This window comes from Lygodium microphyllum, chromosome 14 (genome assembly GCF_053477565.2).
Source record: "Lygodium microphyllum isolate KBCC chromosome 14, Lygodium_microphyllum_v1.1.10, whole genome shotgun sequence".
Taxonomy (NCBI): domain Eukaryota; kingdom Viridiplantae; phylum Streptophyta; class Polypodiopsida; order Schizaeales; family Lygodiaceae; genus Lygodium; species Lygodium microphyllum.
In genome coordinates, this window is record NC_141148.1 from 70,729,888 (window position 1) to 70,745,440 (window position 15,553).

The window sequence follows — 15,553 nt, forward strand, 5'->3', positions numbered from 1 at the left end:
TAATTAGTGGATATGACCACATCGGGTTACATTCAGCCCCATGACCAAGGCCTTGTATTCTACCATATTATTAGTAAAAGAGGGTCCTAAATAGACTCCCGTCTTCATGACAACCCTACATCGGGGATCTTTAATGACCAGACCAACACTTGCGTGGGCCCTCTAGAAGCTCCATCAAAATACAAAATATAAACCCAAGCTTCATTAATAGGCCCTGCCATAATAATCAGCTCACTTATACTTATGATAATCAAAATCAAGCTGAGTGAGAGGATGTATAAAAGGCACAATCCATCCTTCTTTGCTAAAATCGATAGGAATGCTAATCAGAAGTCGTTGACAATGGTGGCAGTAGACCTTAAACTCCCATATAAAGGATCCATCTTGCTACTCAGTAACCTAATACCCTTTGTTCCACCAGATCACTCGATATTGGTGGTAATGATGTTCAAGGTATGGATGCTCCAGATAGGGAATGATGCATCCCATCCACTCATCTTGATACCTATTGCACGTTAAAGCTGAATCCTGAAAGACCTGCATGGGCACCAAGCCCAACGTTAGCCCTTACACATAGTAAGGCTTGAGCTTATTCAAGTTAACTTTAGTCTTAAACTCTACCCCCTGCAAATTTGCTAGAAGGGCCGTCAAGTGATTCTTTCCCAAACGTACAATCTTGTATAGTTCATCCCATTTGGGTTATAATTTTTCTGAAAAGAGCTCCCTTTGAGCATCATAGTAAAACACTAACTAACCTTTCGCAAATTTGTACTTCTTAGCTCGAAGATCATGAAGGGTTTTCATTCTCCTTTTTCCTACTTCTTGATGTAATAAAGCTTGCAATCGAATCTCATTGAGATGTTCTAGAGAAGTATACTATTCTGATAACACTTCTTCCTCTCCCGTAGAATGATTGAGGGCAAAACACATAGTTGGAAGCTATATTTCTAATGGCAAAATGCACTCCTCCCCATACACTAGCTTGAAGGAGGTGTGGCCCGTGGCTCTCTTGAATGTAATGTTGTAAGCCCACACTACCATATATAATTTTGATTCCTAGTTGCGCTTACTTTTTGATACTATCTTGGATAAGATTCCCACCAGTTGTTTATTTGTACTCTCAACCTAACCATTTGCTTGGGGATTATACAGGATAATCTTATTGTTCTTGATCTTCAAAGCTTTAGTCAGGGCCACTATAACCTTGTTCAAGAAGTGTTTTCCTCGATCAGACACAATCTCCTTTGGTGGATGGAAACGGCAAACAATTTGCTCCATAATGAAACTGGCCGTCTCCTTAGCATTGTCCTTCATCCTTGCTTTAGCTTCAAACCACTTTGTAAAGTAGTATAATGCTACAATGATATACCACTTCTGCGTAGTTGATGAAGGGTGTATTGATCCCACAAAATCAATACCTTATTTTTCAAAGGGTAATGTAACCAAAATGGGATTTAGAGGTCGCCAACAATTTTCTCTTGTGTTGTGTCTTTGACAAACATCACAGTGCTTAAGATAACTAAAAGCATCTTGGAAAATCAATGGCCACCAATATCCAACATGGAGAGCTTTTGGGGCGGTAAGCTGGCCATCAAAATGTCCCCCACATACTGAACCATGGCACTCATGAATAAATGGTAACTCATTGGGTACTACAAAAGGAAGTTAGATATCATCTACTCCTCTCTGATACAAGACACTTGCTACAATTGAAAAACACAATGCTTATTGCTTGATCTTTCTCTTTTTAGACTTTGATAAAGTAGCTCCAAATCCTCTTGTAGATAAATAATGAGTTATTGCCGCATACCAGGAAGGGAAGGAAGCTATATTGATTTTAAATACACCTTCAAGATCACTTTCTTCAGTTGGAATTTCCTTTCACTCCCTGAAATCCACAAGACATTCTACAATCCACTGCAGCTTAGGTGGCTTGCTCCTAATCTCACAATCAAAATCCTGCAAAGTGATTAACCACTTTGCTAAATGATCAGACGACTGCAACTTATTTAGCAACAATGTGAGTCATTTTGCCTTCATAAAGAGTACTACCTTCTCATAGAGAATATAATACCTAAATTGCTTCGTCGCAAAGACCATTGCAAGGCACAATTTCTCCATGTATGTATAATTAACCTCAGATATCCCCAATTTGCTACTAGCAAAGGCAATTTAATGATACCATTTCTCCTCCCGAATTTGAGCTAAATAGCTGATACTATGCATTGTGGCTACCGAAAATATATAGAAAACTTCACCTCTTCTGGGTGCTTTTAAGTTTGTACTTTTGCTAATTCCTACATACATCCTCAAAGGATACTTGACAAGCTTCATTCCACTCAAACTGACAAGATAGGAGATTCATCAATGGCAATGATTTTTCCACCAGCGAATTGAAAAATCTGTGATAGTATCCCACTGATGATGATAGAAATATGTGTACCTCTTTTGGAGTACGCAGTGGGCTCATAAAGACAATGACCTTTATATTTTGAGGGTCAATCGTACTATAGTTGAACTAACCACATGGCCAAGTAACAACGCATATGAAACTCCAAATAGGCACTTCCTAGGGTTAATAATAGTGCCAAACTGTCTATAGTGCTCAAAATTTTTTCTTAGAGTTGCTCCCTTGTGGTGGATGCCCCCTCGGATCATCAATAAAGACTTTTAACTCCTCTAGGGAGATATCACCAAAGGTCTTATCTACTGTTTGTTGCCAAGATCCAGGTGCATTGCATAGACCAAAGGCCATCACATGATATGTAAAGGTATGGAAGACAGTCATAAATGTCATTTTCAATTTGTCTTCCTCCGCAATATCCATCGGGTTATATCTAGGAAAGCAATCCACAAACGAATAGATTTCTCTACCCGCTAACTAATCCAAAATTTTGTAACGTGTCCACCTATTCTCTTCAGAACACGTCTTAGTAGTCCATCGGAAAGGATGTTTAGAAAGATCTGCCCGGCACTCCCATGGAATGTTACGAGATTTGCGATCTAGGACTTTCCGCGTCTGCCACGTAGCAGAAGTATTCTGGCCGTTCCCACTTAGGACCGACCTAAATCATGGTTTCCCCTAATGGCCATTTCTTAATCAGCTTTTAGCATCGAACCCCAAGCGAACTTCTTTACGTAAAAATGCTAGGACCGAAGCGGATTCACGTTGCACTTGGTTCAAGGAGAATGGGAAATGAGAGGGATGCAAGGCTCGATCTCCTTGCCATAAGGCATAGTCCCATTCTGTTCCCCTAAAACAGCGTAAATTAGAATTATTATAACTTAGACTCTAGGTTAGTGCCCTTACAGTTCGTGTCCTTTGAAATGATCCATCATGATTGAGAAAAGTTCCCAGCCAATCGGGACCACCCATCCGTAGGACGGACCCATGGCCACATCCACTGCACTTTCCTTGAGTAGTTTTAGTTATCTAATTACCTACTACATTTTAGTTGAACATGAATCAAACAGCTTCCTTAATTAGCCTGTTAGGCAGCACTGGTTCCTTCATGTAATCACAGCCACTTGACATAGAAAAATAGTGTCAAACAAGTTTCTTTTCAACAGGTTATCATATTTATCTTTGAAATACGTTTATAAAGTCTAGCCCGTAGGCTTATCCATAATCCGCCTGAAGGATATCCAGCAATCCAGAGGGATTACTAATCCAAGATTCCGGTCGTAGACTAGTATGCGGGCCTCGAGATCCAATCTCAAGTCACATTGGCCTCTTGTGCAGGGCCCAAAAGGTGAGGGATTTACGGCCAGAGGCCCCCCTAGCACCCAAGAGTCCTCCTGCTCTAGGTAGCGCTCAACGGAGAGACCTCTCGCGGCGGGTTTGGTCCACCTTTCCGGTACGGATAATAACCCCCTTGGTTAGGGTCAGGCAGAATGTCTGCGGTAATTGAAGCTGCCTCTCCCTTCAAACCTTCAACCTAAAGCATTAGATATCTTTTCATCCTTTAATTCTTTGAGCAAACAAAGTAAACTGTGCTTTCTAAACTGTTACAAGCACAATCATTTCCAGTGGTCGTTATTTTTGGCCAACTGCTAAGGAGTGAATCCTTCTTTCCGAATGCATCCAGCATTCGATCTGGGATCAATTTGTGACTTGGCAAGATTCCCAAGGGTTTGGTTGTTAACCCTTATACCCTTGGGTTAGGGCCGTACCCTATTAACCCAACTTAACCACTACCTTAAGTTCTATTAGCAGTAAATATGTTATTTCAATTTACTGATTGGTCTTTTGCTTCCAAGCAAATATCTAATCCCCGTATCTTGGTCACTTTACCCAAGAAAGGTACTCTATCAGGAAGATTATTCATCCTCTTGCAATATGAACTTGCGTAAGAATATGCCAATCTCATTCCGAGGAATTTGGCCATTCCCTTGTGATCAAATCACAAGATCATGCGACTCTGCAACTTGTTGCACGAGTGTCGCACCTAATCTATGGGACTATTTTACCCATCAAACGGTGTTTTCTAATCATGGTTCATGATTAGATAAGGAACAGGGTTAGGGTGTCATCATAACAATCCGCTCTTGTTTGCACTAGGCCGACATTGTCGGTCCTAAAGGTCCAAATCCAAATCGAGTTTCATTCTTTTAGAAAGCGATCCTTAGGGTAAAAACCCTAGATCGTCTCTCGCAAGTACGTCCTAGTGTCCCTAGATTCCATGAATGTGGGCAAGTCTTTAGGATATAAGGGTTTCAGATTTGACAATAAGAGCAATTAGATCATGCCCTCAATGTGCTAAATCCCAGTTAGCACTTGGGATATATTTTATCGATTTAACCATTCCTAAACGAGTCCCTCACGATTTAGGTGTTTAGGTTAAACCAATTTACTTGTCTATTCTTGAAGATATTTACAATACCATTTTCGTAACCACATGATTCATTGCCTAAGTATGAGTAGATTTACAAACCCTAACTTTTTTGGTTAAGATCAAAGCATATGTTAAGTTATGGCATAATTCCAATTGATCCTTTTTTATCATGCATTCAAGATTCATGCTACTAAACTTTAGGGTTTTATGTGAACCATGCAGCTTTTTCTAACTTCTTTTCTAAGTGAGATATTCGTACACTGAATGGACATCACACAACCTCTCGCAACTATTTATGTAGTTGATTGAGATTTAAGCCAATTGACTAGAGTTTAATCTACTTCATGCAGTTCAAGAACCATTTCCCATGCCTTGCAAATTCCTACGGATTATTAGCAGCCTTCTTTTAATGAATCATTTAGAAGGAAAGATGCCTAATAATGTGACATGCAATTTATTCTTTCCATGCCTAATCGAAGTGTACAATAATAATTTTGACTTTATAAAGATGATCTTTAGTTGATCTAAATTTGTTACTTTGTAATGCATAAATATCACTTGCTAGGAATGCATAGAGATCTTATACTCTTTTTTTCATTTGCTTATTTGAAAATACAATTGACCGATTCTTTGATCGCAAGTTTTTTAGCCAAAGTATTTCAATTGAAAAAATGCATCCTAATTTCATAAATGATCCATGCACAATTTGAAATATTACGACCTAAATCAAAATGAGGAAGAAAAACCTGGACTTGTGGATTCAGTAAAATGTCCACATGGATGTTAGGAGATGATCCTCCTGGGGTTGCGCCTTGTGCCTTCTTAGGGGCCATCGTGAATTCGGCCTTTTCACCTTGGACGCAAATTTGTGTTCTTGGGCCGTCTCCTTTGCACACAAAACTCGCTTTATGATTCGACTTCCTTGATCGATTCCACCATCTTTCAAAATTGAGCTTTAGAAGGCCTTAAAGCTGCCTCCTCAAAGTAGGGAATGATTTCACGATTAGGACTTTACAATTGTCAAAAAATGACTTTGTGGAATGCAAGGGCTTAAACTCCGGTTTTGAAAAAAACCCGCTTTGTAGGACCGATGGGAAAAGGGTTTTGAAACCCAGAAGTAAGGATTTCCACGGGAAGGTTTACTTTAAACCCAAGGCAAGTTGAACTTATAGGATTTTAGTGGGATAAAAAAGGGGGAAAAAGGGGCTTAATATTCGGGGTAAATGGGCTTGGATGAATCCCATCGAAAAGGGGGTTTTAAATGGACTTAGTGGATTTGAAAAAAAGGGAAGAAGGGGGTGTATAGATCGCCTGTGAAGGGGTTAAATCCTGGGGGAAAAGGGGTTATAAAAACCGTCTAGAGGAAGGCTTAAGAAAGCCCACAAGAAGGGGGGCTTAGATCCCTCCCCTTAGAAGCTTCCAAGAAGCTTCTTGGAAGCTTATGTGGTCTCAATAACCACGTGGGGAAAGAGGAGATGACTTTGAAGAATTGATGGCGAACAAGAGGTGGAATGCATCAGCGATTTGGGACGGTTTTTGATGGCGTGCTCAGCTTGAGGCGGCGGTGCTGATGCAACAGTTGGCGGCTCCACTCCCTCTCTCTCACGGTAGCGTCCCAATTATCATAGCCTCCTCACTCTGCAGTCGTGATCCCCTCTCTCCTTCTCAGTTTCAGCATTACGCTCAGATCCTCCCTCTCCCTTCCCATAGACATGGTTTTTATAGGCAGAGGGAGAGGTACCTCCCTCCCTCCACGGGGCCTAGCTGCATGGCATTAGCCTTTGGCGAGCTCCAGCGAGGAGCTTAATCATTAGCACCTCTCTCCCTCTTCTCCAGCACGACCATCGGCTAGGGGACGAGGGGATAATTTAAACAAATTTTCCATAAATATAACAATTTCATCTTGATCTCCTCCCAAGAGGAGGTTCTTATGAAGAATGCGGGTTTTTATCAAACTATAGTCCTAAATCTCAATTGGCCCATGGAGAGTATACAATGCTGGTATTGACATTTGCCCGGGACTCATGCGCGCACGTAATAATTTTCAGCATAAATATTACAAATTTGATCAATGAAATTAGGCAACGGGTAGTAATCCTTAATCGTTTGCTTATTAGGCGCTCTAAAATCTATGCAAAGCCAAATCTGATTGTTCTTTTTCTTATTGATAACAACCAATGAACACCATTCTATATGTTGAACTGGAAATATCAGGCCAGCCTTTTGTAGCTTTGTCAATTCTTCAAATATCCCATCCCTTAATTTGAAAGGCATACGCCTTACTTTCTGTTGCACAAGGGTGGCTATCTTGCTTCAAAGGAATCATATGAACAGCTAGGTTGGGAGGAATGCCTCTCAGTTCATCATAACTCCAAGCAAAGATATCACGAAATTGTTGAATCAAGGACACATAGGGCCTTTCTTTCCTCCGAATTGAGCATAGACCCTAATTTAATTGGCCGTAGTGGATCATTCATCATACCAAGGTCAAGCTCAATTACATCCACATCCCTTATCCTCTCTTGAGTCTCTATTGGCTCAATCAATGTCACTTGGTAGATATCCTCTAGAGTGGACCCCTCATTGGATTTGTCACTTGATGATGTCTCACTAATAGATGGAGCATCTAGCATATCAAACTCTAATGAAGATATATGAACTCTCACTCTGACGAGATTCAAGATAAGTACCTACTACTATATGTCTAGCACATCGACCAAAAATCAGTCGACCAACGGGTATATCAACTTGACAGTCTACTTGTAAGATACATGGCATGCCTAGAAATACTTGATAGCTAGGTCACCCTGCAAAACTAATGACCCTAATTCTAGAATGCATTCTACATTGGAAACTATCACATGGACTTTACTAATGCATCCTTTAGGATGTCTTAAACTGTCATCAGCCATTCAGAGGATCATTCAGAGGATCATGGAGGCATCTTTTTTTATTTCTAATCCCACTCTCTCCATTGATTCCAAACTCATAATGTTGAGAGAGGATTCTCTATCCACAATATCATGGTTCACTAATATTCCATCCACATATGCTGCTACCCTCGGACAATGATTTTTAGCATGCTCAAACCAATCATCTCCTACTAGTGCTATTCCCAAGGGCTCAATGATATATCCACTATGTAGGATCTTCTTAAATTCCTTGCGCATTCCTAGAGACAAGTTAATGAACTCTAGAAGATTTATGTCTGTTTTAACTTTGCAAAGAGAACTTGTTAAATCAAATTCATGATAGCTAGCAAGAGCTCGCTTTTCTCACTAGAACATTCTCTCTTTTGGTCTTTGAACTAGCTTTGGTGCGTCTTTCTTGGCTTTTGCCTTCTTCTTTGGTGACTCCTTAGGGGTTTGTTTTACTATCTATGGCCTTGAGAGTTCCATTTTCCATATTAGGAATTAAGGCTTGCATCCCCTTATCATCTTGCTTAGGGTCCCCGATAGGTTTTGCCTTGGCTTTGTCGACTTCTTTAGACTTTTGACTTCTCCTAATAACCTATTGATTAGAAGCTTCAATGCCATAGATGAAAATAGCTTCTATAAGGCTAACTCCATTGCCACTAGGCAGTTCCTCTACCATAGCTTTCCCTCTTTGTAATATTTTCTTCGGTCCTTCATCTTGTTGGAAATTATTCCGTTACGCTTGATGATTAACTAGATCTAGCTATTTACTTCCTTACTAAAGAGAGATAATCTTACTCCAACAGGTACTAGCTAAATGGTTGGGCTTCCCACATATGTCACACTTAACGTTTGGACAATTCCTAGGGAAATGTTGACCACCACACCACTTACAACTGAATCTTGAGGGACCGCCCTCTTCAAGGCGTCGACTCCCTATTAGATTCTGCTACTTCTTAAGGTAATTAACATCAATGGCTTTTTGTCTATATTGTTCTCTAATCATATATAATGTCCTCATTAATTAGTTTATTTTAATGTGCATATACATTTCAAAGAAAATTGATTTATACTGCACATTTTTAAAATTATTTTTATGAAACTAGATCTTCTTATGAAGATAATTGTTATTATTAATAAGGTATTATATGCCAGTTCATGGAAGAAAGACTTGGGAAACTCTCCCAAGACTAGCTTATTACAACTATGTTTATAGTATAGAACAACAAAAAGAACTAGCCTAGTGGATAGTCACTTGGCAATTAACTGCACTTGGGCAATGACATTGCCAAGATGGGTGACCTCTTGGGAAGATTTTCCTCAAAGCTAGTGGGAGCTTCTCATGCACAGCCAATGGCGCCAAACGAAGCCTTTGTAGCCCATTGCCAAGTATGCCAAGGTATATGCCTTGGTCGCCATTCCCTATTTATTATTGATGATGTCATAAAAAATGCTAAAAAGAAAATGTCATTTTTAAACTCCCCCTACGTTACTATATAAATAGGGGTAGAGTGTCATGCCAGGACGGACCACAGACAAACACAACAATGACCCATGCAAAAATCTTTATGCTGGTTGAGACGACGAAGCTCCACTACAACGAGCCCAACCTCTCTCTCTCTCTCTCTCTCTCTCTCTCTCTCTCTCCACACCTATGCAGGAGCATAGCTCAAATCCATCAGCTTCTTCCATGGCTCCCAAGAGACGTCAAGATGCTCAGTGAGGTCATGCTTAGAGAGCTCCCCAACGCGAAGAAGTGCCCGATCTAGAGGGAACTCAACATGATATTGAAGTGCAAGTGGAGGTTAACCCCAAACCCATTCAACCAAAGAACTTGCCATCCCACAAAAAATTGAGGATGGGGCCATAAACTGTAATCATGATGGATGACTAAACAAAGATAATCAGGTTTAGTACATAAAAGAAGGATTACTTTTTAAGCTATTAATTCTAAAATTTCCTAATGAGGGATAAGATAGTCTATTACATAGATTACGATAAGTTAAAATGTACTTAAATTTATAAAAACATGTTAGTAATATCAATTGATTTTTAGGAAGGAACACAAAAATTGATGGAGGGGATAGATTCCGTGCATCACATTGACAACTATGTTAAAATGTCTTATGGTTATGAGTACTTTTGGATTTGTGAATGATGAATTATGGTTCTTATGATTTCGTGCTTACGCAAGTGGATGAGTTGAGGATTATGGTGGTTCGAGACATTGGGGTCCCCAAACCAATGCTCCTTAACACTCTGCACAGTGTGGAATAACTTACCTATGGTGGGGGTCCTATGCTCCCGAGGGAGATAGTTGTTTTTGGTTTTTGATCACTCAAGTACCTTAGAGGGCAAAGGGTTGAGTGGTAAGTGCCCCTGTTATGTAGGAAGGCTCTGGAGGCTCAGGGAAGCTTGGAGGGGCTTTGAGCCAGTAAATGCCTTGTTGACCGTGAATGGAGTGGGATCACATACAACCCAATCTCGAGGGATTGGAAGGTCCTACCCTAGGCGAGATGGTGTCTTTATGTGAAAAGATGGTTTTGTACCACTCTACAGAGTGATGATTCTAGTTGTTATTATGAAATAAAGTATTTAATTTTTTGAATTGTTTGTTATGTGTTGAAGATTGAGTTAACAGGCCTATTTTAATCAAGTAATAAAAGGACACTAATTTTGTATGTCCAAACATTGTGATAGTATGCTTTGGTAATTACAAAACTAAGCAAACCCCATTGAGCAAAGTGGTAGGCTTCGATCCTCACGATTGGATGCCAATGGCTGGGTGGACCCGATAAGTCGTGTAAATTTTTGACACTAGATAGAGGTGATTAAATCATGACCCTCCCAATATCAGTAGGATTAGTTACTATGTTTAATCTTATGGGTAGGGGGATCCACCTACACTCTCCTTTATTTCTCACTCTCTTTGAACCAAATACAGTGTTAACCTCACTCCTGCATTTGATTAATTACAAAGTGGTCTTTCTTAGGTGGGAATTAGATTGTTGTTAGGGGTGACTTGTTCATGCTTTCTTTATGAAGTAGAATTGAGATTCCCATGTTCAACTAAGTCCAAGGATTCCCATGGAGAGACGGGATGGTGATGTACATGAATATGAATTTCAGTCGACTTTTAAGGGGACTCCTCTGAGTCTGTTGGAGGAGGCACCTCACATCATACTAGAATAGTGCTTTTGCCAAGGACATTCGAGGAACTTGACTCATAGCTGTAATCATCTATCTATCATTCCATTTGCCTAACCACTTGATTAGGGATTGGCTGTTGATTCCATAGAACAACGGTAGAATTTATAGTTGAGCTTCTAATATCGACTAGTCATAGGCATGGTCACAGTAGGAGGAGGTGCAACATGGACATATTTGGAATTATGCTTCCTTTCCCATTAGGAGGAGTCATGAGCATCCCATGACCCCCATTTGTCTGTGCTAAAGTATTTCGAGACCCTAAACTCGATTTCGGGATCTAAAACGGACCCAACACTAGGTCTCTACCATTAGTTGGACCTCTATGATACACAAGACACCCCACATGGCCTCGTGACCAGAAGAATCTAAGGATCACACTACACTAAACCATGAAATTGATCGTGCATTTGTAATAAGACCAATCCAACAGCCTCCTTCCCCTACTCCTCAAAGGAATATCCCATAAGATATAGGCATAATACCTCGTAGCACAAACATAGGAAAGCACCTCTTGGCAGACTCTCACAGCTCCATTGCAGCTCTCCTACATCAAGGGGATTGGCCCTAAGATGCGTTGCCTAATATATAAAATGTAATGCACAAACTCCACTATTTTCTTTCTTTGTACGATCTAGGAGTATATAGATCCTTACCAAACAGTCCCAAGGAAACCACACAACTGGCCTACAGCTTAGGCTCCTTTTCACTCCACGTATAAGTCATGTCCTAAGAAGAGAATGGCTATGTAGTCCAAGACTGATATCACATCATGCATCATGCATAGTGCATACAATCCTAGTGCACAAACAATATTTATCAAATCAGCATTTTTTGATGTCTAAAAACAGCCCTTTCATGATCTTCACTAAACGTATACTTCGATGTATGGAGACTAGCACTGATTTCTCGTGCTACTAGTCCTTTAAACTAAAAGATCGCAATTCTAAATGGAATGCACAGTCAAATATTTCAAATATTCACACCTTCTCAGCCCTCTTAATCTCTTAACCTCACCCTTTCCCTCTGACATTTATGTTGTGTTGTGTTGCATAGGTATGATGCCTCATTTTGTATGTATTTTTCTCATAAAGTGAAAAAACCCATGAACTATGACACATAAATAAAGTCAAACGAAAGGCTAACTTCATGCCTCAACTTTTTCATACAACCACAATCATGAATCCAAATTTTTTAGATTTTAATAATGCAAAAATCCTATTTTTCCACATTTTAGCTATTTTTCTCTATTTATTTGTGCATAAAAATAGGTTATTTTCCAATCTATGATCAGTGAATGATTATGATAGCAAAAAATGGTTTTTATTAGAGTTTTATCCCATGCCCATCTCTTTTTCTCACTCGAAACCAACAAAATCTTCATTTTTACACTAAAAATGCGCTTTTCGGGTTGTAATTTAATTATTGCAACCATTTATTATTATATTTCTTCATTTCTTTTATACAGAGCCATCAATCATTATGTAAACAAGATCCAATTAATTTTTGGTTCCATATGAGTTTCATTTAGACCATTAAACATAAAAAAGAAGTAAAATTCCTTTGTAAAAATGAGGCATACCACTTATACACGTGTTGCAGGTTTTTAAAATCTAACTCAAGATTGCAAAAAAATCCAACATTGATGATCAATCATTCTCCACTCATCCATCTTTAGCCCCACTTGATTTGGAAGCAATCCAGTACACTATCAGACAAGAGCATTCACCAATCGGGCTTCTTCCACATGAATTGCCTCTTAGGGGAGAGAGAGGGAGGAGAGAGAAATATAAAACAGGATCTTTCAATCTAGGTAGCCATTGGAGGAGCAAAGGGTGGCGATGGAGAGCAAAGAAGAGCAGCAAATCGTTGATGCAATCAATTTATGGGTTATATTGAAGTGACAATTGCCCTCTTCCCCCCCCTCATGAAATCGGTGACATGCAGCAATGGAGTCCATTTTCTTTCCTCACATGATCATGAAAGAACGCCCTCCTTGTCCTCCATGAAAAAATTGGTGGGGGTGCTACCAAAAGGCACCTTGTTTCACCCAAAAGGCCCTTTACACTTGCCTTCTTTTGGTCTTAGCCCTCAAGCACTCCCACCGGCCTTCGATTCGACTCCCAAAAATTATGGCATGTCCATCTCGAGGTCCCCTACTGCCTAGCACCTCTTGAGAACCAATTGGGCAGTCAATTTTTTTTTAAAAAATCTGCAACCGCTAGATGGTGGGCCTTTAAAGCACTTTGGGAAGCCGACGGCTAGTTGTTGCATTAGGAGAAATATGGACTCTCTTTTTTGCCCCTTAAGGAGTGAATAAACAAATATAGGCCTAACCAATGAGAGAGCTGGGATTCCAGATTCATGTAACATGAATCTTCTAGCCATATCTTGGACCAAATCTTCCCTCAGCAATAAAATAAGGGAAAAGGGGAGTACAAAGCTGTCACTTCTTGGAAGTTTGTGCCTCGAATTTTCATTTTCTTATTTTTTATGTTTGACTTTTCTTTTCTCCCCTTTTCAGTTTCCCCCTCTTTTTTAGGTGGAACTCAAATTTGTCATATCTCTTTCCCCGCTTCTTCTTTCCTGATGAAATTTTACAGCCTCACTGTTTCTTGCCCTGTCTATAACCCTGTAAAATTCATTTGCTTTGCACAAGCACAGAGAGAGTTTCATGTGTTTTATGAGAGCAGAGCTTGTTTTACTAAAGCCCTAAGATTCTCTTCACAAAACTCTACAGGTATATTTTTCTCTTCCATAGATGTTCTATGGTAAAGTTTTATCTCGTTTGGAGAAAACCTGTGCAAGTTATGTGCATTCTCTGACATGTAATTTCTTTTGTTTTGATGCTCTAGGAGTCTCTTACAGTCAATAATAGTGATATTTTGAATACTCAACTTCTTCTTCAACATCTTAGGGTTTCTCTGTAAACAAAGTTATAGGTATATTGTCTTGTTTTTTTTTTGCTCCACTGTTAAATTTTATCTCGTTTAGACAAAATGTATACAAGTTACATGCATACTGAGCTTTCCTTTGTTTTTTTACTCCAAGAATCTCCGAGAGTGAAGAACAATGATTTATTAAGAACTCAACTTCTACAACATCTTTGGGATTTTGAACACTCAACTTCTTCTTCAATATCTTAGGGTTTCTCTGTAAACAAAGTTACAGGTATATTGTCTTGTTTTTTTGTTGCTCCACTGTTAAATTTTATCTCGTTTAGACAAAATGTATACAAGTTACATGCATACTGAGCTTTCCTTTGTTTTTTTACTCCAAGAATCTCCGAGGGTGAAGAACAATGATTTATTAAGAACTCAACTTCTACAACATCTTTGGGATTTTTTGCAGAGAAAGCCACAGGTATATTGCCATTTTTTACTACTGTTCCATGGTTAAATTTCAACGCATTTGGACAAAGCCTATATAAGTTATATGTATGCATTGACCCAATATTTCTTTTGTTTTTGTACTACAGGAATCTGTTAGTGAAGGAACAATGGTCTTGCTATAAGTCAACTTCTTGTTCAACATATCTAGGGATCTTTGTGAAAGAAATTATAGGTACAATGTTTCTTTTTTAAATTGATCCATTTAAATTTAATTTCATTTGGAGAGAATATTTGGAAATTATACACATGTTGATAGGTAACTTTTGTATTTGGTTGTTACAGATGTCTTCATGGAGGAAAAATATCAGTAGCATACTTGCAGTGGAGGTCTTCAACAGGAAAGATAATGGCGGTAATTGGATTTGTGATAAGTATTATAAGTTGGATTGGATTTTGATGCACCCAAGTACTCGAGGGAGTTTCAAGGTCAAGCGCAAGGATGTTGCAAACCCTAGCAAACATTGGAAAGGTAGAATTCTAGAGTTCAGAAAAGTGTTTAATGGCACAAGTGCAGTAACAGAAGTGTTGATTCAACATGTTTATACGCATAAACAAATCTCTGTACACGACGAGAACAACATTGCAAATTATAAACAAAACAGTAAGTTGTTAAATTTTATCATTGATTATTCTTTTGTATCAGAGTTGTTTTTAAAAGTCTTTGCAGTATTCTAATTCAGTCTTGTTTGATTGATAGCTCTATATCCATCGACTTTGCATGAATGGCAGAATGTGGAATGTTTAACCGGCAAGATACATGTTTGGCATGAAGAGATAGGTTCTTTGATCTATGATAATACCTCTACAAGTCAACTTGCCACTCAAAATATCTTTTTTTATAATTCATTGTATGTGGTAGAAAGCCAGAGATTGCAGCATGTCCCATTGCCGCCATGTCTAGTGGTGAATGGTTCATTGGTAGCTTGGAGTTGTCAAGAGCTTGCAAGTCAAAGTTAAAATCTGACATCAATAGTGCTATGAAACCCACCACAGGCTCCAAATATGTGCATCTTAATTGGTTTATTCCATTCTCATTGTTTGCACATTTGTTTGGTTCATGTGATGTTTTGAAGAAAACAAAGATTACTTATCAATCCAAGTGTCCATCCAAGGAATGGATGAGTCAGCTATTGGGTGAGTCTTGGGAAGTCAAAAGAACACATTTTGATGAGACGATTGAGTGCAGGGTCAACCAATCTGATAT